The 21,829-nt window shown below is 36.3% G+C and overlaps 1 protein-coding gene and 1 long non-coding RNA gene across 2 annotated transcripts in view; both read left to right on the top strand.

Annotated features, from left to right (window-relative positions):
* Window positions 1-21,829, top strand: part of LOC138318556 (phosphofurin acidic cluster sorting protein 2-like) — a 375,127-nt gene that overhangs the window by 140,803 nt on the left and 212,495 nt on the right. The window lies entirely within an intron of this gene.
* LOC138318554 (uncharacterized) overlaps window positions 3,788-21,829 on the top strand; it is a 31,220-nt gene continuing 13,178 nt past the window's right edge. The window contains exon 1 of the long non-coding RNA XR_011207886.1: window positions 3,788-4,049. This is a non-coding gene — a long non-coding RNA (uncharacterized lncRNA). The remainder of the gene's footprint in view (window positions 4,050-21,829) is intronic.

Here is a 21,829-nt window from a genome sequence, read left to right as displayed (position 1 = left end):
ATTGGTCACAGAGAGTAGATAGTAAGGTCAACCAATGTCCATGTACTCTGAGGATACTTTGTACACAGAGCTAGCGTTGGGTTAGGACACACTGGGTTAGATACCGTTCTAGTTTGACTTCAGTTGAAAGCTAATAATACAACTTATGGTTCCATTTATCAAAATACCAATATGACAAGACATTTTTGAGATTTTTTTGCTACGATGTCTTTGGATATGTTATCTACGTCAGTCAATATCCCTGAAAAACAAAGACACCATGAGAGTGAAAATGTTTGTAAAACTGAGATTGAGGATTTTAGATTTATTACGACTGCGAGGTTGCTAGATTTACAAGCAGGAAATAATGACTCGACACCAGCATTTGATGAACTCATAGTGACGTGATATATTTTTAACATATCTTTGATACTTAGGAACATCGAAGTGTTTTAAGATTTTTCTTAACTTTTGTCAAAATATCCTCCTTGTCAACCGAAATATCCTTCATCGTTTTTAATTGCGATATTTTGGTTTCGGTTTCCCAGGAGGAATTAATAACATACGTATAAGGGGGAAGAAGGAAATGTTCACAAACAAATTTCATTATTGTCAAAGGCAACTTGTGTCATTTAATGTTGATATGCGCATTAAATGCTAAATAGTCCAAATCATATTCACTGCACGCACCATTAACATCCGAAGCGAACCCTTTTGCTTGAAATCAAAAGTGTTTTCTGTCTTTTCCATTGAGATGATAAGTACATTGCATCTCGTAATGTCATAAATTTAGAATTTAAAATTACCTGAACATAAATTTCAAATGAACACGTATAAATAAAGTGACGATAAAAGAACAGTAAACTAATCAACGAATAAAACTTTTAGATAAAATACATAACGATAAAAACAAAATTGAACATGAAGGAAAATGCTTAATTTCTTCAGACCATGTACACTCCTAAAATTAGTGATAAACAATTTTTACTTTAACAAAACAAAGGTCATACAATACACCGTACAAATGTAAAGAAAATCTAATCAGTGGCTTGTCACATTCCTACACAAGAAACTGGGGTACTTTCGTCTGGACCGATAAACCAGGAGCTGGAAAGCAGCATTAATAAATGAGTTTCCGGGGACTGTGACCGCCAGTCTTCTGACCAGGACAAACCTAGAGACTGGCAACCGAGCGATTACGTTCATTTATAATCACAGCTAATCTTATAGCCTATCTGAGCGAGATAGAAGTTCTAGGCAACCTCAAAATCAGGTCCACCAATGTCCGAGACACTGGGTCCTTAAAAGGATCATTATCTGCCCTTTTTGGATTGTCGGGCATGGTAACGACTGCTATCAGACGCTCTGGCCCCTAGTGACTTTTACCGCCTCTTCAGACCCCGAGTAAAAGGGGTTGGCGATCGTAGAAGATTAAGTTGGATTTGGTCAATACTGGATAGATTGGTGACAGCTCTATATCAGGACTTAGTAAGGAGAGATATGGACCGTTAAATACATAATCAGGGTAATGAGTAATGATGGGCAAACTAAATAACTCCTATATAGGGAACTTCATCATAGATACCTCAAAGTTCTTGTGCATATGGAGGAAATTCGACACCGATAGCTCAGATTTGGGGTATACAAAGCAAATGGGGATGGTCATCATGTAGATCTAGAACACTATTTCATCCAGAAACCTAAAAATCAATTCCTCATTGATATTGCAATTTTTTCTTCAATAAAACCTAAATCTCTTATTCATATTGAAAATGACACACTGTACTATAGAACACCTCAAATTTCTTTAATAATTGTTAACTCTATCATTGAGACATTCATTTTTTCGGTATGTGTAGAGAAAGATTATCATGAAGACTAACATTGATGGTTCCGTGGAACATAGTATTGATATCACTGTGAATGAGCCGAAATAATGCTTACTTCATCTGAAAACCTAAATCCATTCATTTGAGGACTTTTCTACCACTGTGAAAACTTAAATATCTTATTCATATTAACCTGCAATATCATAATCGAAATGAAAACTATATCCAAATCTATGGCATGCAAAAAATGAAAACACCATACTCTTATTTGATCATGGTGACCTATCTGAATTTACAATAGAAAAGTCAGGTTCTACTGTTGACTTCCTACTGAACTGTAGTTAATAAGAAAAGCCGAATACAGGAAAAGAAGATACAATAGGTAGAATCGGTTTAGCGCTCCTTTATCCAAATAGAAGGAGCTATAGATATTTTGCGGAACAAAATGCCGATAGTTGATAACTCCTAGTTTGATGGACCATGTTAGCTGTTCACAGACTTCTTTTGAAACTAGGGACATAATGTTTAGTTTGTTTTGTGAACCTTCTATGCCACCTAAAGAAATATCACTTTAATTAATAATTTGATTCTTGGTTATGTTTCAGGTAAAATAAAACATATTCAAAATAGAGACTATCTAATTTGATGAAACCGACACAGATCGGTGGATGGGAAGGTACCAATACAAACAATTTACAAAACACAATAGATGAATTCAATAATTTTTTGTCTGTATCAACACTTAGTAGTCCTTGTTTAATCTCTCACTTTCCATATGAAGGTTTGTAAACAGGTTACGACAACTTAGGGACCGGAACTTCACCAACAGGCCTAAAAGGATCGCACAGTTGACGCGCACGATTATATATTAGATAAGAATGAAAAAGTTGAATTCAAAATAAACCGTGTTTATTATATCAAAATTCAGACCATGTTTTGTATCACCTAAGGACACCGAAATTATTCTACCTGAGATATAAAGTTTAATTTTATTGTCGTTAAACGTGGCTATAAAAGGTCTGTCAAGGTTAAAAGTGGATAGATGGACACTCATGAGCTATGACGTCACCAAATCACGTGGTATTGTCAGATCTTTAACGTTATTATGGAGTATCATAAAGAGAACGTAAAATTCTTCACCATTTTAAAAATAATCTCCTTCCTTTGAAAATGACTTCATTTTGAGCCAATAAAAGCGATAGGAGGACTTGTTGAGACGAACAGTCCACCCTGCTTTATATCCATATCATACGGCGCGAACTGAGCAGACGTCATAAACCTGGCAATAAATGGCGGCCATATCGATGTCGCTTACGCTATCAACAAGTGTTGCGCACCGGTTTACTGCCACTCGTTATGGAGAGCCCCATGTCAAACGTTTTATAGACCCTTGGTTTTCCGGAGAAAACTTTCTCATTGTCAGGGGTCACATGCATATAAATTCATTACAACCAAATGTTGTCGTTTTTTCCATCTTAAGTGTCCCGCTTGTTTTATTACATCCTAGAAATAAATTTATAGATCTAGTACAATCACAGGCTTGGTTCATTTGTACTAAATCTTTCAAATAATTCTAAAAATAAAATATGAAATTTTCTTCACAAGTACAAATCCACCGGAAACGGAACATCCTGTTTTACGCGCCAAAGTTTCTGTCGTCTGCCGTCGTCTGCTGATTTGGAGGGTCTGAGGGAAAAGGGGTAATCCCTGACGTGTCGTGGGGATCTAGCCCGATTAGGCTGCCCCAGTTCCACCCTGCCCGCTGTCAGACACTTTATCAAGGTGTTATCAGCTAGCCTAGCATACCTTCCTCACCAACCCGGCTATCTGTAAGTCAGGTGCGCCAAGGCTCAATCCTTACTAGCTTTTATTGCCTGATCAATAATTGGAGAGCACCAGTAAATATACTTAGTTTGGCTAACTTTATTTTCTTAGGAAAAGTCAACACAAGCAAATTCAAATAAAAGTTTGAGATTTTACTAGCCACAGTAAGTGGCAAAAAGAGCTGGGTGACAGACCAGGCCGAATTAGGCTGCATGTCATTTCTGTTTATGACAGTTTAAACTGTCTTGTTTGGAAATATGTTGTAAGTGTTTCGTTTCACATTTATCGGTTAAAGCGGATTACTGAGGACTAATTTCACTACAATATCTGCTGTTTAATGGACAACTCGGGTCGTCTGCCATCAAACTTTCATTTCCAATGGCTAATTACGGAGCAGACTTGGCGCCAAAGATCTGGGTAACCCTTTGTTATTCATATGCCTTTGCTTGAATCCTCTTCCCATCTAACCAACGACGCTATATCTCTATGCCAGAACGAACCAGTCTTAACTGTCCGACGTTTTATTTTTTCCTTCCTCAGCCTCTGGCTTGCACAAATCGACTTAGAGTTACTAGGTTCTTTCTTAGCTTATTATGAGAGTGAGGGAACTAGATCGGGTTCCAGATTGAATTTAACCTTTGACAAATGCAGTGTGATTATTCAAGTATATTTTATCAAATCGGGACGGGATCAGAAGTACAAAGTTTGAGATAATATTTGGCCCGAGATACTAACAACGGCGTGTACAATGACGGGTTATCAAATCTACTCCCGGCACGTCACAACTCTATACTGTCCAATTGAGTTAAATACACTCCGACTGACGGTGGGATTGAGAAATATTATTCTTTATTAAGTTACTTGACGAGATAAAGTGGAGTTTTCACATGCTCTATAACTGCAAGCCCCCGGTCAATCACGATGAGTTCCTATGAATGTTGGTGATTCCCCGTTCGGCGGCAAATTTTATTCGATTTTATCCCTAGAAATAACATTATCACTATAATTACCTGGGTTCTGACCCGACTGTGACATATGGACTTAGGACGGCCAGTTGGCGAGTTCCTCAAGCTGAGACCACTTTAAGTTTTATTTCAATCAAAGATGCATCTATTTTCACGCATATCTCATCGTGTCTGTCTCGACCTGGACTAGAACTAACTATACAAAGGTATAGAATACATTGTGCCTTTGACGATAAAGGATTATATAACAATCTTTCTTGGTCGGTGGTACTTCTGACCTAGTCTTAGGACATAACAATGATAGTATTTTTGAGCTTCATTATAGTTTCAAAGCTTGAATATTTGTTTTATGTTTGATGCACACGTTTTATAGTTCATTTCACCCCCCCCCCCTTTTTTTTAGTTCATTTCACCCCCCCCCCCTTTTTTTTTTTAGCCTTCCTATGTGTAGTTTATTCCCTGGATATTTTTTATGCTTGTAACTCTGTTCGGATACTTTCTTACTTTTTATTCCTGTATTAATGAATTATTTCCTGGTGAAATTGATGATTGTATTCTTTGTTTATATTACTTGACTGCCCCTGTACATTTGTAACTCCTTAGTTCTTCCTTAGTACTCTTCTCTGATATATTGTATTAGTTCCTTGATGCTTAGATCCCTGAGTCTTAGCGCTTTTGATGCGTTTAACTTTGCGTTATTTCATAAATGCTCTCTATGCTTTAGTTTTTTTTACTTGGAGGTTTTGTTAATTTTCTTAATTAATTCCATTTTATTTAAGTTTTTTTTTGTTTATGGTTGTTCTTTGGTGTTTTAAGTCTGGCCTACACAGAGTCATGCATCTCCCTAGTTAAGACTTTATTTATAAATTGCTAATCATACTGGATGTCATCTAGTAAAGCTTATGACGTTATTTGGTTTACAACATCAGAGATATAATTCTAAAGTAGCTGGTATTACCTTAACTGCTGCAAGTGAAGAAACATCTAATTCGCTGGTGGTTATGTTTAGCGTTTATCAGCTGCACATGTGAATCATTTGTATTTAATGTATTAGATTTGTTGCTTGTTTTTTATATACAAACCCACCTTCGATACTCTAGAGGATGATACAAGCAATGTCTTAGTCCTAATTATTTGAACATTAGCATTCGTGTTATAATGCAGAACATCAGCATAATGATAAACTGGTAACTGTCGAAGTATAATATTTCGAATATTGTCGCGTGCGACGCACGTGGATGTCTCCGCCATAATGTTTACCTTATATGGACATGTAAAAGCATTGAACACCCGGATAACAGTGACCGGTACATCGAGTTCCTTTATCATCACAAATTGAGGCGCGTGTTCATTTCTATAGAGTCCTGGTCGAGGCGAGAAGAAATAGTTTAATTAGCCATAATACAAGGGCTTAGGTTTGTTGACAAATTCTCTAATGATGGACAAACCGATAAAAGATTATTGCAGCGCACGTTTATGCATTGCTGGAAAATAATTTTATTTCAGAATATTTTTATTGTAATATTATAAAAGGGATTGGGCAACAGGCAATACCTATATATCAGCCCTCTCCCGGTAACTACATGAATAAAAGTATAATACATAAAACACATAGATAGAAAATAGAAATAGCATATCGTTGACGAAAATGACAAAACAATTTAGAAGCGTCTCATAAGTTGAAAATAAAGCATGAAATCTATTGTCAGACAAGTAATCACATTTTTTTTATTATGTAAAAGATGCTCCACCACCGACAAAGAATAAATAACTCCCATCATTTGAACAATAATTAGCGTTTACTCATGTAAATATATGTCTAATTAACACAAAAAATGATGTAAAGTAATTTACCATATATTTGGTGAATGCGTTCATATAGTGCATAGTGCCATGGACGTTTTTCGGGAAGTAAATAAGAAGTTCAGACTTTCCAATGGTGTTAGTGGTGTTGCTGGAAACTCCTGTGCAAAAAAAAGAATATTTCGGAAGTGGTACGTAGTACGGCCTTACACAGGCATAAATGTGTTGCCGCCGTGCAATTTTATTGTCTTCTAACAGATAAATGTTGCTAGGTAACTTGATTGGGTTAGTTGGGCGATAAGATTAACGTCCTATTAAAATCACGGTTATTTAAGGACAGACTGCCCTGTATGTAATGTGTTGCCTGAGTGAAATGCGTGTATGTTTTGGGAGACTACAGTATGTTTGTGTTGTGACTCTCTGTATTGCCATTTTTACAGTGCTATCTCAATGAAGCATGCTGCCTAAGACACAGAGCAAGACCATTTCTACCTGGTCACATTACACTGAAACGGGCAAACCATTTATCTCACTCCCTTGATGCTGAGCGCTAAGCAGCAACAAAAACTATCACTTTTATAGACTATGGTATTATGGTGTGTCTGGACCAGCAAACAGAATCCTGAGCCTTCGTCACAGGAACGAGCGCTCAGCTCATGGCCAAAAGCGAGGTGGTGGCAAGGAATATGTTTAGAAGAAGAAAGTCAGTTAGGAAGAATAGAAATGATCAAATTTAGTTGTCTTTTACTGTGTAAAGGATCTGTTTGTACAATTTTACTTGTCTTCGATAGATAAGCCGTATAACAGAATACACTGTACTGTTTCTTTTTTTAGCTTACATAATAGACAATAATCAAACTTGATACAAACCATTTCTACCATGCAGATATGGCGTTAAAATTATATTGCATCCATCGTGCGATAGTAAAAGGCGACTAAATTTAGGATATTTTTTTTTATTAACCGATATTGTTCAGTCTTTCTTTAGCTGAGCTCTGAATATGGAGGTCTGCCCTGTGGCCGATACATATATCCTGCTTAGCGCTCAGCAAAAAGGAAGTGGGACGACTGGTTTGCCGGTCTTCCCGCCCGGTTACAGTATGCTGAACAGCATACGGTCTGTGTGATATTTGGTGGCTTTGGCAGTGAATTGACACTATAAAATGGACCGGGGTTTCCTAATTACCAGGTGACAGAACATATTATGTTTATTTCTCTATTTAAGTAACGGATTAAGCACATCCCAAGCAAAACTGAGCTTACATTGATATTTATGTTGTGAAATGTAACGTGATATGAAGAGTCGTTGATAGACGTAAATCATTGCAGACACTTCCCCACCCTAGAAAAAAGTGAGACGAAGTTTACATCAAATATTGTGAACTGTATCCTTGATAATAATTATACAAACAAATGATGAACATTTTTTACTACTCAAAAAGGGCATACGTACAGATAAATGTAGACTAGACATTCTCTGAACGAAAGTGAACTGAGATTTATATAAAAAAAAACTTTGGTTTGACAGCCATACATTTTAAAAGAAGACTTGAATCGCATCTATATATTACGTAAGATTGTAGGCATCGTACTAGGAGTGAATGATAAATCTGTTTATTGAGGGTAGCGCGTGCGGTATGTTCTGTGACGTCAGAATGGGTGTTACCCGTCATATATTTCTCCTGATGAAATTTCACATTGATAAAGTCATCTGGTATACCGGACATAGTTTAGGGACTCTAAACCTTCTGAATTCAGAGACATACGGACGCCTCGTAAAGCCGTACGATTTTGTTTTTGTTGTGGAGCCCAATGTTAATATGGATTAATTTCGTACAAGAGGAATAACATTTTAGAAAAGGGAAGCAACAGTTCCATCCTTTCAGTTCATACAAAGCTTGGATATGACTCCATAATTACCCACTTCAATGCAAATGAATGGACTATCGCTCAACATCAGATTCAAGATGGCGACAAACAATAAGAATGTGTCACAAATCTCGTGTTATCAGTTGTAACATATTATCACCACAAATATCCTCACTCTTCAATCAAGACATGCTGAGCCAGATCAATTCAACAAAACGGATTCTGACAATTTATTAGCTCGATGGGTCTCTGTAATTTCACAGTCATATTTTCGCTCTCAAATATCAGTAAATAAGACGGGGAACATGACAACCTCAGCTATAAACGGCGCTTATCTCCCTGTCTATAACCCGGGATTATAAATAACTGATACCCGGGGGCATGGAGAGCATTTTATCTTCTCCTGTATCCGACGGCGTAAAATATTTCCCAATAAAAATTATGAGGGATTACTGCGCCTCGGCTCTTCTAGAATCCGTGCTCTTCAAATATTCCAACCTTCCACCGTTGATATGTTACCTATGACGTTGTCATGGCGATGTCAAACGCTTGCATTACGGGTATAATGCAACATTCGAAATTACCTGTGCTATCTCTTTGTTTTCCTCCGCACGGCGGAGAGCTACAAAATCCCGACTTCCTGTTTGACAGTTCGTGCGTCACATCGCAACACCTGTTGTCCGTTTTGCTATGGCTCGATTTCCTGACATTTTATTTTCGTGTTTTTTTTTTCAAGGGTATATGTTTTTATTCACAAGCTGTGATACTCAATCGATGTCCGCTGATAAGACCCCACAAACCACCGAGCCATGTAGCCATTGATGGTCTTGAAACTCAAGGTAAGAGTTCAAGAATCATGATCCCTGCTCTAACGGTCAATGTTTCTCGGTAAAATGATAAACAAACCAAAAGACGGAGGTATTTTTGCCCTTCAAGAATTTCAACATATCCCTGGACTGTTGTTCGGGGAGATTGTCATTATAAAGAACGGAAAACGAGAAAAAACCTATCTTAAATGGAGATTGAGAAAAGTAGGAGAAAAACCATCGACCTACGACCAGTTCTTGACAGACTCACATGTTCTTTGAACTAGCAAAAATAGATGGAAGGCTAGTGGTAAGAGCACCTTAAACACCTGTCCAGTCGACCTTTTTGAGCAATGAACCAACTAAGCAACTAATTGAATAACCAAAATACTAGTATAGATATAAAGTGTAAAGTGTATGTTTAATTGATTGAAAATTTTACGTAGGTATTTGAAGATATTTCAAGGAAGCTGAATGAAAATTTTGTTATAGACCTGGCGCCACGTTTTCCGGTGAAGGATGAATTCTAACGACCAGTAGCGAGTCATAGCAGGCTGGGTCGCGGATGTCAGAGAGATATTTGTATACCTATTCACGAAAGCACGTGTCGAGTTGTAAGGCTGACAACATTTTGTATGTGATAAAGGGTTTAGAGAAAACAGTCTCATAAAGCATGCTAACCTTGTTGTTATCTAGCTGTCAATGAGATAAATTTCCCGCAAAAAATAGATGACAATGTGAGTCACGTGACAGACCGGAAGAAGACATGGGATTGCCCATTTAACACCGAATCGGGCGAACTTTGTGGTAGGATCTCGAGATATTTCTCACTAGCCGTGTCAACTGTTATCGTCAACTCAAAAATAAAAATAGTCTTATCTACAGTTCGGGGAAGTACCCGTTTGGTGGTTAAGGGGATGGCCAGTGCTACTTTGATTGACAAGTGACAGTAGATGAGAAGGACACATGCACGTGTTGCTGGGTGTCTCTAGACTACATTAGTTCATTCGTCAATCAGAATTTATTGTAGCTTTTGATTCTCAGTTCACAGATGACCATATAAATTCATTTCATTTCCGTCATATTACGTATCCGGGTCAAATATCATCTAATTACAGAATCAAACACACTTTACATTTCAAGTCCAATTAACATGCCCCTTTCATGCCTGTTAACAAGTTCACGTGGGAGTAATATTTTGATTAAATCGTAAGACAAAAAATTGAAATGTAAAGTGATAATTTTTCTTCAAATAACAAAATCAATGACGTAAGTCAAGGTGATGCGATTGGCTCAATACTATTTACAAATGGTTAAAAAGGAGGCAATTTGGTCATGGAGCGTGCTTGTTCTTTTGTTTTTCTTTCGGCATGCTTCGGTGATACAGTACTATTAAGGACAAATGTTCCACTATTGCAAAGAGCTAATAACGAACATACTGCAGCCTCCCAAAACACGCATGCACTTAAACCCGTAACACACCGCATACAGGGCAGGTCAACCAGTCAACCAACCAATCAAGGAAAATATCTTTTTGTTCCTGAAGCTGATAATTATGTATATGTGACTTAGACTTTTACCTTGGGGTCAATCATTTTAATCACCGTGAAACTGTGGCATTCGTTTTGACGTCATCTTTTTGCTTTCTTTGTGTCGTCTAAGGCATTCATGTTAGGTATTTCTTTTTTTTCTCGGATATTCTTACAATCAGGATTTTATATCAAATGGTAAATACAACATATGTGATTTGTATTAAGCCTATGAGGAGATATTGCTATTGATTTTTTAGAGAATTGAGATATACATCGTTTTCAATTGAGCATTTTGAGATTGGTATCGATTTCAGAATTTGTTTGCACCAATGTATATTTCAATCGTGAGTAGATGATTATTTGTGAGATCAACACTGCACTTTTAGAGTGCAAATATCTTTTTAGAGTGCATCACCATTAAACATCTATATATGATATATACACTTATGTATTTGTTTAGACGGACGTAAAATCTAAATATCAATATGCCCATGTCACACCCATCCATATCGGTCACATGTACTATGGTAGGAGGCCCTTTCTTGTAGAAACTCCTTGTGCGTTGAAAGGGATGTTCATCACACTGATGAACGAAAAGAGCATTTTTCTCTCAATCTTCGTAAAGTTAGCATATGGAAAAAGTACCAGATGAACTTTCATAACATTTGATCCATAAAAGATGGAACTAAGTCGATGGTGTGATGGCATTGTATATGAACCATATTGGACAAAACATTAACCGAATTTAAACACAAATTTTGAATAGTTGATTTAACTATGGTGATTTTTTTAATTATTGATCATACGTGAAGTGTATGTGTCGTATTAAAAGCTTGTTGTAATAAAATATAATCGAAAGTGATCACTTCATATAATCTAGGTTGTTTTTAGGTCTGTATTAATCTGGGTTATATTGCGAACAATTAGATATAAGCAAGTCATTTCGACCTATTGCAATGCTACTATGGTATTACATAGCTTTGTATATTCAGCAGTGCCGAAATCGACATTGCATATCGATCTTCGACTTTTATTTCGAAGACAACTCGTACACTTTTACACATTTGTTTAGTTATGTTGCCTTGTCATTTGTCTGATGAAGGTGACAGTGTACTTGTATACATCACAGTAGTCATCGAAACGTCACGCATACAAATTTGCATTACTTGTGTAGCAATATCATTACACATGTGCCGAGTTAGCAAATGTGCTTTCAACGTTAACTACCAATGGTGAGTTCCACAGGGCAGTGTTCTAGAAGCATTGCTGTTATTTATACTAAACAGTAAAATGAGTCCTTTTTCAAAATGATTCAATATGTCATTGAAAAAGAAAAGGAACTTTAATTCTGTCAATATCGTGTTATATGCTAAACTAAAAAAAATAAAAATCACTGACTGGACTTTAAAAACAATATTTTCGGGCGTTTGATGTGGTCGGGATTTGATATTTTTGTTTAAGGTTTAACATTCTATTAACAACCATGGTGATTAAAGATATGCCAGATATAGGAAGGGTGACGAAAAACCTGAGTGTCCGGAGAAAAATCACCAATATACGATCAGTATCTGGCAACTGTTCCACATGGGATTAAAATTGGCGACCCTGAGATGGATGGCTTACGATGCTATTAAACACTCAGCCCTGGGTTAACTAGTCTATACACTGAACTCGTCAACATTTCTAATGTGATGTGTTATCATGACACAATCACAATCTATTTCGTTAGGAAACATTTGCTGAGATATAATTATTATTTGAAGTTGACAATGAAACATAGGAAACGTCAAAAAATAATAAAATTATAAAGAAAATAAAACAGAACTAAATAGAATTATCCTCTCTCTATGTGAACAGCTTCCTTTACTCACCGGAACTGCATTGACTGATCATGTGTTTAACATTCTACATACGTTTAACACTTACGGTCAAACTGTCTCGATATTAGGCACCATGGAACAGAAGTTTTTAAACGACGTTCTCGTATTTTGAGAGAACCGAACGAGAAAGAAGTAAATTAACGCCATCAGTGCTATCGTGTTTTACATTATCCGTGAGTTGTTGAACCCTGGACCAGGGCCCTCCCCTTACCCCGCGGCGTGGCGCCCTAAGTCTGCTCGAGTGTGCCAAGTCACGTACCCGGGTCTGACAAAGCTGAGAGAGGGAAGCTTACCCCACTCACGCGCCGGGTATCAAAGGTTCCCCATATGGCCCCGACAGTTGTTGGTAGAACTTAAGGAGCAGAGGGGTCAGTCAAAATAAGGAGGTCCCCATTTCATCAATAACAACATTTCTTTTCATCCCCGAGATAACGGCTCTATTTCATTTATCATATTAATGGCTGTTTTACACAGTCTGGCCTTTCTGGGCTATCAACAGGAAATTAACATGTCTTATCCTTATGTCCGGAAGTAATTATTGATAATATATCACCTATTGAATGTTTATTTTATTAGATTTAAATCATTTTTAAGAAGTGTCAGTCGACTAGTGTTTTTCTAATTAATCATGGGCATTGGTGCAATTTGAAATACAGGTAACAATTACGCAAATAATTTACATTTTTTCAGAATTTACCTATGGAAATAGATTTTGAAAGAAATGCGCGTGATTTAGATCCATGTTTCCTGTTTTAGCATGCCTTAAAAATTGTGTCCGGAAAAATGAAAATACTTGAATATATGTAAAAGTCCAGACGAATTGCTTTCCCGAATGCTTATCATTCTAAAAACCAGAGGGATTGACCCTCTGATAGAAGGAAAATCTCTTCCTCGAAATATGTACTTTAAAAACAGGATATGAACCACCAAGTATTTTTATCATCAAAATAGGGAAAGTTAAAAAGTAAAAAAATATATAAACCGTTACTTACAATAATAAGAGTGAGTGGATTTTTATTTGGTGTATGGCTATTCGCACAGGAAACTAACATAGATCTCCAACTTACTCCCCATTTACGATAATATACTGATGTATTATCTAACATTCACGCCACCGTCACTTCTTAAAACAGAAGTTGGCAATTGCTCCACTTATGTTTTGACACTCGCGACAGTGATGTAGAGACCTACTGGTAATATAAGACTTTCATTAATATTATGTTGATATGAATGATAGGGATATTATACCAGAGATTCACAAAATGTTGTAAAACTCGAGGCTTGCCGTCAAAATTTTGCCGATGAAATTGTGTTGACGCAATGACGTCACATATTGCACGGGTATTCATGTACGTACTACACCCTCATACGGCATGAGTGTATTGCATGTGATTAACCGTAGGTATGTGAAAATAATATTTATGTCGATACAACTAAACCTCGGCTACCACTGCCTCTTCATTAATTTCCATTACCACAACGTGAAAAGATCAAGTACCACAGCCTCCAAAACACAAATGTAATTAACGAACAAACAATTCAAAACCACACATGTAATTATAAAAAAACCTCACGTATGTGACATCATAACTTTCCGAAACATATTTGAATTCAGTACATGAAGCATATGTCACTTACAATTAACGATTTCTTTATCGACCTCAGCAGTTGATAGGATGTTAAGTAAAACCAAACCAAAACCGAACCTCTTACGACAGTTGTACAGTAACAGCTGTCAATTACAATGAGATCGATGCTTGGTCTTCTTTTCGGTACTATGGTATGAAATCATGAAATGTTTCCTTTTCTATAACCACAGAACGTAAGCAAGTTAATATTGGTGTGGGCATAAGCGTGATGAAGGCAAGACACGGAGATAATTGTTTAACTTTGAAAGCAACTACTACTGACGAGATACCCGTTGAAAAGCTAACGTTACCTTTATAAGAAACACGCGATTTGGTGTGTATCGATGTCTTATGTTTTAAACGCAATTATAAACTGGTGTATGAATTTATGATTCAATTTTGTCCAAAAGACAAAGCCAGGCCGTTGAGAATAAATCCCGGATTTGTTTACTTGGGTCTTTTCCGCGGATTTAATGATCATCGATAGGGACTTGCTTTATGGTTTTATAGGCTGACAAGTGATATGTAGCGTTGTTCCCTCTGAGGACTTCTATCGCCAGAATTCATTATGCTCCCGATGCAAGGCTGCAATCAGAACGATGTTTACCAACGGCTTAAATGGCAAACACATCTATATTTATTGCCGAGCGCCCCCGAGGAACAAAGCCCACTCGGTTTGACGGCTGAGCTGATGTTATGTGGTAAGGGTTATAACTAACCTGTGCCAAGAGAAACCTCAGCACCTCTAATTCAAATACTACTTCTAGTAGTTATATTTCTCCTTGTAAACAACTACGATTTTACGTATCAAAACAAACTGAATGTTTGTTACATTTAAAATGGATAGTATCTGTTGTTAGCTCAGTAAGTCGTCATAATTTGCTTACAATATTTTGATATTTTTGCGACATTTTTAAGGAATGACTTAGGTTTGTAAGTCAGGAGTCTGATGAGACAGATAACGCATTCACTTCCAGGACACCTGATTCAACTATCTTTATATAGTATTCATGGCTCTTCGAACAATACATGATTAATGTATGTAGCGGATGTCAAAGGCATTTTGAAACCGTTTTTATCGTATCGTTTCTTCTCTTATCATCCATCTGTATTCCGTTGTACTCATTGGTTAATGTTTTCATTAGTTTTCTTTTTCTTTCTGTGTGCTCACCCTTTATTAACGTTTGAACCATATAAGCTTTGAGATTGAGTATTTTGAATCTTCAGGGTATTAGTTTTAATAATTTGTTGTGGGTTTGCTGTCATCAGTCATTAACGTTCTGTGTTGGCTGCTTCTGATTGCAAGGGATTCATCGGGATGAGTGACAGTTCTCTCTTCATTTGTTTTTGTTTTGCTTTGCAGATATTATTTCGTTTGCATCACTTGCTCTTTGTTTTACAGTTGTATCCGCTTGGTTACATGATCTATTTTTTTAATCTTTTTGGTGTACATAATAGGTCGAAACTATTACCTCCGATCATGTTGGGTTTAATCCACGCCATAAAGATGTTGTGATAAAGTGACATCATGTTATCAAGAATGACTTTAATTGCACAACTAAATGAGTAATAACTAATGAATATGAGTAGAGTAGGTAAATAGAACCTGTAGGAATCACATATCCTTTAGACATGTGGAAAGTATATTTCCTTGTTTTATCTCTGTACATTTGTTTCATTTTGGCATTCTGAAAGCATATCTGATATGGTATCAATTTCATTTATATTATAGAAAAGGTTTCCCTTTTAAGGATATCTTGTCAGCTGAAATAGAGACTGAAACCTTTATTTCGGTTCTAGTATTAACTCATTCCGTCAATTTTAAGGACGTACTAAGTTTTGGCAGTGGGTCTTGCAATTCAACGAGAAAAAGCATCAAGTCACCCACTTATATACGGTCAGTGGCCTCCAACTATCTAATATGGTCAACTAACTCTGAGATAGTACGTTATTCACATAGCAACCGCGTTCCTTAGATTAAAACGTATGAAGTGTAGTCAACATAACCGTATGGCAACAAATGACATTCCAGAAGCTATGTTCTGATACCGTCTGAGCGATGTGTTAAAATGGACACAAAATAACAATTTAAATAAAAAGTAATCTTGTTAAATGTAGCCTAAGTACCTCTGACAATTTGATTATGGTTTGATGACGTGTTGGTCCTCATACCGTCAACAAACCCCTAAAACGTAAGAGGCTAAGGTTAGCCATACTCGGCCCCTGCACGAACGATGGAGATGTTTACATAAACATGCAAGTCAGATGTTTAACAAATAGCCTATCCCACAACCCCCGGTAAGTGCAAGGTGCTGCAGTGTTTAACAGACGTTTGACAATCTATACTTCTCGTCTATAACTGTGAAGCATTCAAACGACCCTGATGGATGAGAGCCTTTGGCCCTATTAGTTGACACATCGGCGGATTGTTAATGATTGTGGTATTTTGGTTAGTGAAAAACTTTGTGTTTGTGGTATTTTGATTCAATCTGTTAATCTGTGAAATTATTAATTATCTCCATGTTGATACAGTCAACTTCGAAAATAAAGATGTCGTGAACAACGAAATTTCTGCATGTATCTTTTGTCCTATAAGTTATATGGCAATTTAATCAACCTTATTAACTGTGTATCATAGGTTTGGTATTGTAGTTTTCACGAATGTGATCAGATTAGCTAGAAAAAGAAAAGTCCTGGTTGATATTTTCCCTAAGATGTTATTGATGCATTCGTCCTCTCATGATGATACCAAGCACTTTGATCTGGACCGAATATATTATATCCTTTCTTTTGGAACAAAATATTGGATCTTCGTCTATAATGATTGTTTACAAGATCCTTTATCAGTACGCTGCAGTTACGTTTCTCCAATGTCTTTATGTGCCATTTTAATATATGACCACTTCTCTCTTTTGTTCTTTTCTGATGCTATACGTAAATGGACGTCTATACTGACTGAACAAATGTCTTTTTCGAAAAGCGATTTATATTTCTTCAAAAACAATGTATATTTTAGATACAGCTTCAGCATCACGACAACTTTTCAACCTAAACAATTAAATTCACAATTGATTAGATGACTTCTGGAAAAGGCGTTTTGCTATGTAATATCACATTTTATGTATATTTGGAACGATACCTTTTTGTCAATCTAATACGGAAATGCTTACGGGTCATGTTCATGATTTTTTTGTTTTCTTTTTATTTTGACTGACATGTACTTTGTCGGCCTTTCACTGTTTTAAGCATTGTTGGTATTCAGTATTTAATATTAGTCTAAAGGTATATCGTTTGGTTCAAAATTGGAAAACAGCTTCAGAGTTTACATAGAAATATATTATTGATAATTTATATACTACAAAAAGGAGCATTTACCTTATTTTACTGTGTTGCCAAATGCCAAACAGTTTTTTATTAATGTAATATCTAAATGTCTAAATACTGTTAAAAATGTATTGGCAGTTTCACATCAAAAATATATAAACCGTAATGTGCTTATATAAAACCAGTAATAAGTACTGGTCAAGGGGCCGAGGGGTTCGTTTGTATTGTCACAAATACAGGCACTGAGCACAAATCCATTGACAAGATATGGACCTACGAATACATGTCGATTGATGTTATAAGAGTAGTCTCACTAGGAACAGTCTTAAAAACGCCAAGGTATCGATGAATTATACTACAATGTACAAGCAAGCACCAAGATAAACTTAAAACTGTTTTTTTTTTATTTAAATGCACATGTAACTTATCAAATATAAACATATATGGTGGTTTGTAAATAGATACAATATACATATAATGAATAATACAAATACTAGTGGCCATACACGTTGTTAGGAAGACACAATTACCAGGACAATGGACAGGAATAAACAATGAAGAAAACCATGTCTTATTCATCGTCACTTTCGTCGTTGTCGTCATCATCACCGAAAAATTATATTCTGAAAGTACATATTCTTATGGGACCGCAGAATCAAACTATTAATAGATTTCAGGAAAACTCCTTGTGGGCACAAGATTTCATAGAGAGGTGAATGTTTCGGAGCCTGCTGAGTGGGTATTAATGGCGCATCAGTTTCAAATGTTTAATATGTGGGTTGGGCAATATATATAGATGTTAAATATGTAAAGAAATTTTAAAATTCTGTTAAATCTGTTTCTGACAGGGGGAGGTAATCAATATTGGAATTTTATGAAAATTTTGGTCAATTTTTGGTGTGGATTTCAACACAAGAGGGCTACCCCACATAAAAGTTTAGCAAGATGGTATATCTTTAAAAAAATCACAGGTGATTAAGATGACCTTCTTAAAATCAGTGACGGTGACCAGACTTGAAAACTCCATTTAAACTTACAGTTGCAAACGTTAACATTATCGTCTATGTGAAATCATGTGGTTCTGCGGTCTCTTATAAGCACTCTGTGTATCAGAGAATCTGGCAACATCCCACTAAAGGTCACGTTCTGGTGACCTTTACTTTCGAATTGACCAATCAATTACTACCTTTACAAATTCTTGATTGGGATGAATCAGTTTGCAAGAACTCTCAGAATCATTTTCGTTTATGTCGTCATCTCGACAAAAGAGCACAACGTGGCTACATTGTCGTTTCACCTGATGTAACCAGGTGTAGGTGGAGAAACATAGATTTAAATTGAATTAAAGGGAGTATAAAGGTCATCAGAACGTGAGCCGTAATGGGATGTGTCAGATCCGCTATGTGACCCGTAATGGGCTGTTGTAAGATCCTCTATGTGACCCGTAATGGGCTGTTGTAAGATCCTCTATGTGACCAGTAATGGGATGTTGTCGGATCCTCTATGTGACCCGTAATGGGATGTTGTCGGATCCTCTATGTGACCCGTAATGGGATGTTGTCGGATCCTCTATGTGACCCGTAATGGGATGTTTCAGATCCTCTATGTGACCCGTAATGGGATGTTGTCAGATCCTCTATGTGACCCGTAATGGGATGTTGTCAGATCCTCTATGTGACGACCCGTAATGGGATGTTGTCAGATACTCTATGTGACCCGTAATGGGACGTTGTCAGATCCTCTATGTGCCCGTAATGGGATGTTGTCAGATCGTCTATGTGACCCGTAATGTGATGTTGTCAGATCCTCTATGTGACTCGTAATGGAATGTTGTCAGATCCTCTATGTGACCCCTAATGGGATGTTGTCGGATCCTCTATGTGACCCCTAATGGGATGTTGTCGGATCCTGTATGTGACCCGTAATGGGATGTGTCAGATCCTCTATGTGACCCCTAATGGGATGTGTCAGATCCTCTATGTGACCCGTAATGGGATGTTGTAAGATCCTCTATGTGACCCCTAATGGGATGTTGTCGGATCCTCTATGTGATCCCTAATGGGATGTTGTCAGATCCTCTATGTGACCCGTAATGGGATGTTGTAAGATCCTCAATGTGACACCTAATGGGATGTGTCAGATCCTCTATGTGACCCGTAATGGGATGTTGTAAGATCCTCAATGTGATCCCTAATGGGATGTGTCAGATCCTCTATGTGACCCGTAATGGGATGTTGTAAGATCCTTTATGTGACCCGTAATGGGATGTGTCAGATCCTCTATGTGACCCGTAATGGGATGTTGTAAGATCCTCAATGTGACCCTAATGGGATGTTGTCGGATCCTCTATGTGACCCATAATGGGATGTTGTCGGATCCTCTATGTGACCCGTAATGGGATGTTGTAAGATCCTCTATGTGACCCCTAATAGGATGTTGTAAGATCCTCTATGAATGAGGAATATTTTACATTCTTTTAAATATATCAACTACCATAGTTTAATTTCAATCAAGCATTCTAATAATTTCACACTTTCTTTACTAGATTTTAATTATTGCTTTCCGTTGAATATTCATGTAGTTGATATGTTGTTTTTTAAGATCTTACAGTAGTTAATCTTTGTTGAAATATTTAAAAAGAACTTATAATTGTTATCGGATAGATTATCTTTTCAGGTGGTATATAAGCACAGCTCACAAGCAGTGAAGTAAACATATATCGTTCGGTCGTGACGTAAGATAGTTGCTATTTTTCTCTCAGTTATGTGATATGCTGTAAATTCAGAACTCCCATTCGCTGCTCTTGGACGTAAAATGGGCTCTTTATAGTTTCGTCCTGGCAATTTTCCCAGACATGCACCGTTACCTTAGTGTTGTATGATATATGTGGTACTTCAGTACTGTTCCTGGCCACTTAAAACTAGTGTGTGTGTTGGCCTGCAGACGGACTTGTCATGTAAGAAAAAAGTAACAGTACTATAACGATAGATTTAAGCTAAATGTTATTTCTAAAATTAATACGAATAGTTCTAAATTTTCACCATGATATTTTCCCAAAATTTCTCTTTTTTCATAATTTATTGGAAGATTTCTGATAATTTTGAGATTCATTCTGCCTTTTGTTTGGTTGCATCCTTCTCACAAAACGCCTGTATGATACGGTTGAAATTAATTTTCTACGCTCTCGTTATTTAACGTTTGTTATCCCTTTTAACATCACAACTGTATTAGATTGTGATTTAATATTTTACATCTAACAAAATTCCTGAAAGAACAAAATGATAGATAAGATACTCCTAACCTGACACTATGCTTTCCGATTCAGTCTTAAAGTATTTTGGTGATAGCTTCATGCAAAAATTCAACAACCCCATATTGTAATGAAAATAATGAAACATAAGTTCACTGTAAATGTAGACTCTGTGAAACATTGTCTGCCTAAAGTTCATAATAAGAAATTTGTATATTTAGTTTGAAAAAAAAGACAGCAACTATATCTTTTGTAATTGTGTAGTGATGATTTAGTTATAAGAAGGGTATCATTCCGTGTAGAGTTTACTACTGTCAAATATTTGCTCAGCAAAATGTATTTCTTCTAGTTACACGAATTGTCTGGCTTGGGGTTCTAAAAATAACCTGGCGAATCCAGCACCAGGCACCATTGGCGAGTGGAAATCAAAATTTAGCTTATGTAAACGAACCAAAATTTGCAACTGAAGACATGCAATAAACCACAATCTATAGGGCATTTTTGAAATTAAGAACATGAATCCAATTTCTCGGTAATATTTTGTTACTCTTAAGCTTGTATCCAGTTCGTCTCCAAATTTATTACACTTTAGTAATTTTCTCATGTTGTGAAATCAAAGGAAAGACGCCAACCTAATTATAAAGTATTTAAGATTTTAAAGATGTCAGATTTTTCCGATTTTTTATTGAAGAAGAAAATTGAACACAAATCGTTATTCCTCGACGTTCAACATTATGTAAACCTTACGAAATTCCCTTTGATAATTTAATGTTTTACGGAATCAGAATGTGGTGATTGGGTTGTTTTCAATTTTGTATATATATTTTTTTTCTCTTTTTCTTCTTTTTCTTTCTTTTACTGTACTGCAATATGTTTTCTACATACATTTGTCACTTTATTATATAACCTTTTATATTACTACTGTGTTTAAATTGTATTTGGTATCATTTTTCATCAATTATTTTCTTTGCTTTTGGATTCCTCTTAAACTTGCTTTTTTCTAATTGACGATGTTATTTTATTGCTAGTCTTTTTGGAATTATTTGTAAATATCATCCCTTAAATAAATCTATATAATTAACATTGGCATTTTTCGACACGTTCTTGTTTTGTTATATCCATGTTGATGTATATAAAATG

Source organism: Argopecten irradians, chromosome 3 (genome assembly GCF_041381155.1).
Source record: "Argopecten irradians isolate NY chromosome 3, Ai_NY, whole genome shotgun sequence".
In the NCBI taxonomy this organism is placed as follows: Eukaryota; Metazoa; Mollusca; class Bivalvia; order Pectinida; family Pectinidae; genus Argopecten; species Argopecten irradians.
Note: the sequence above shows the minus strand (reverse complement) of the source record. Positions and strands in the feature narration are given on the sequence as shown.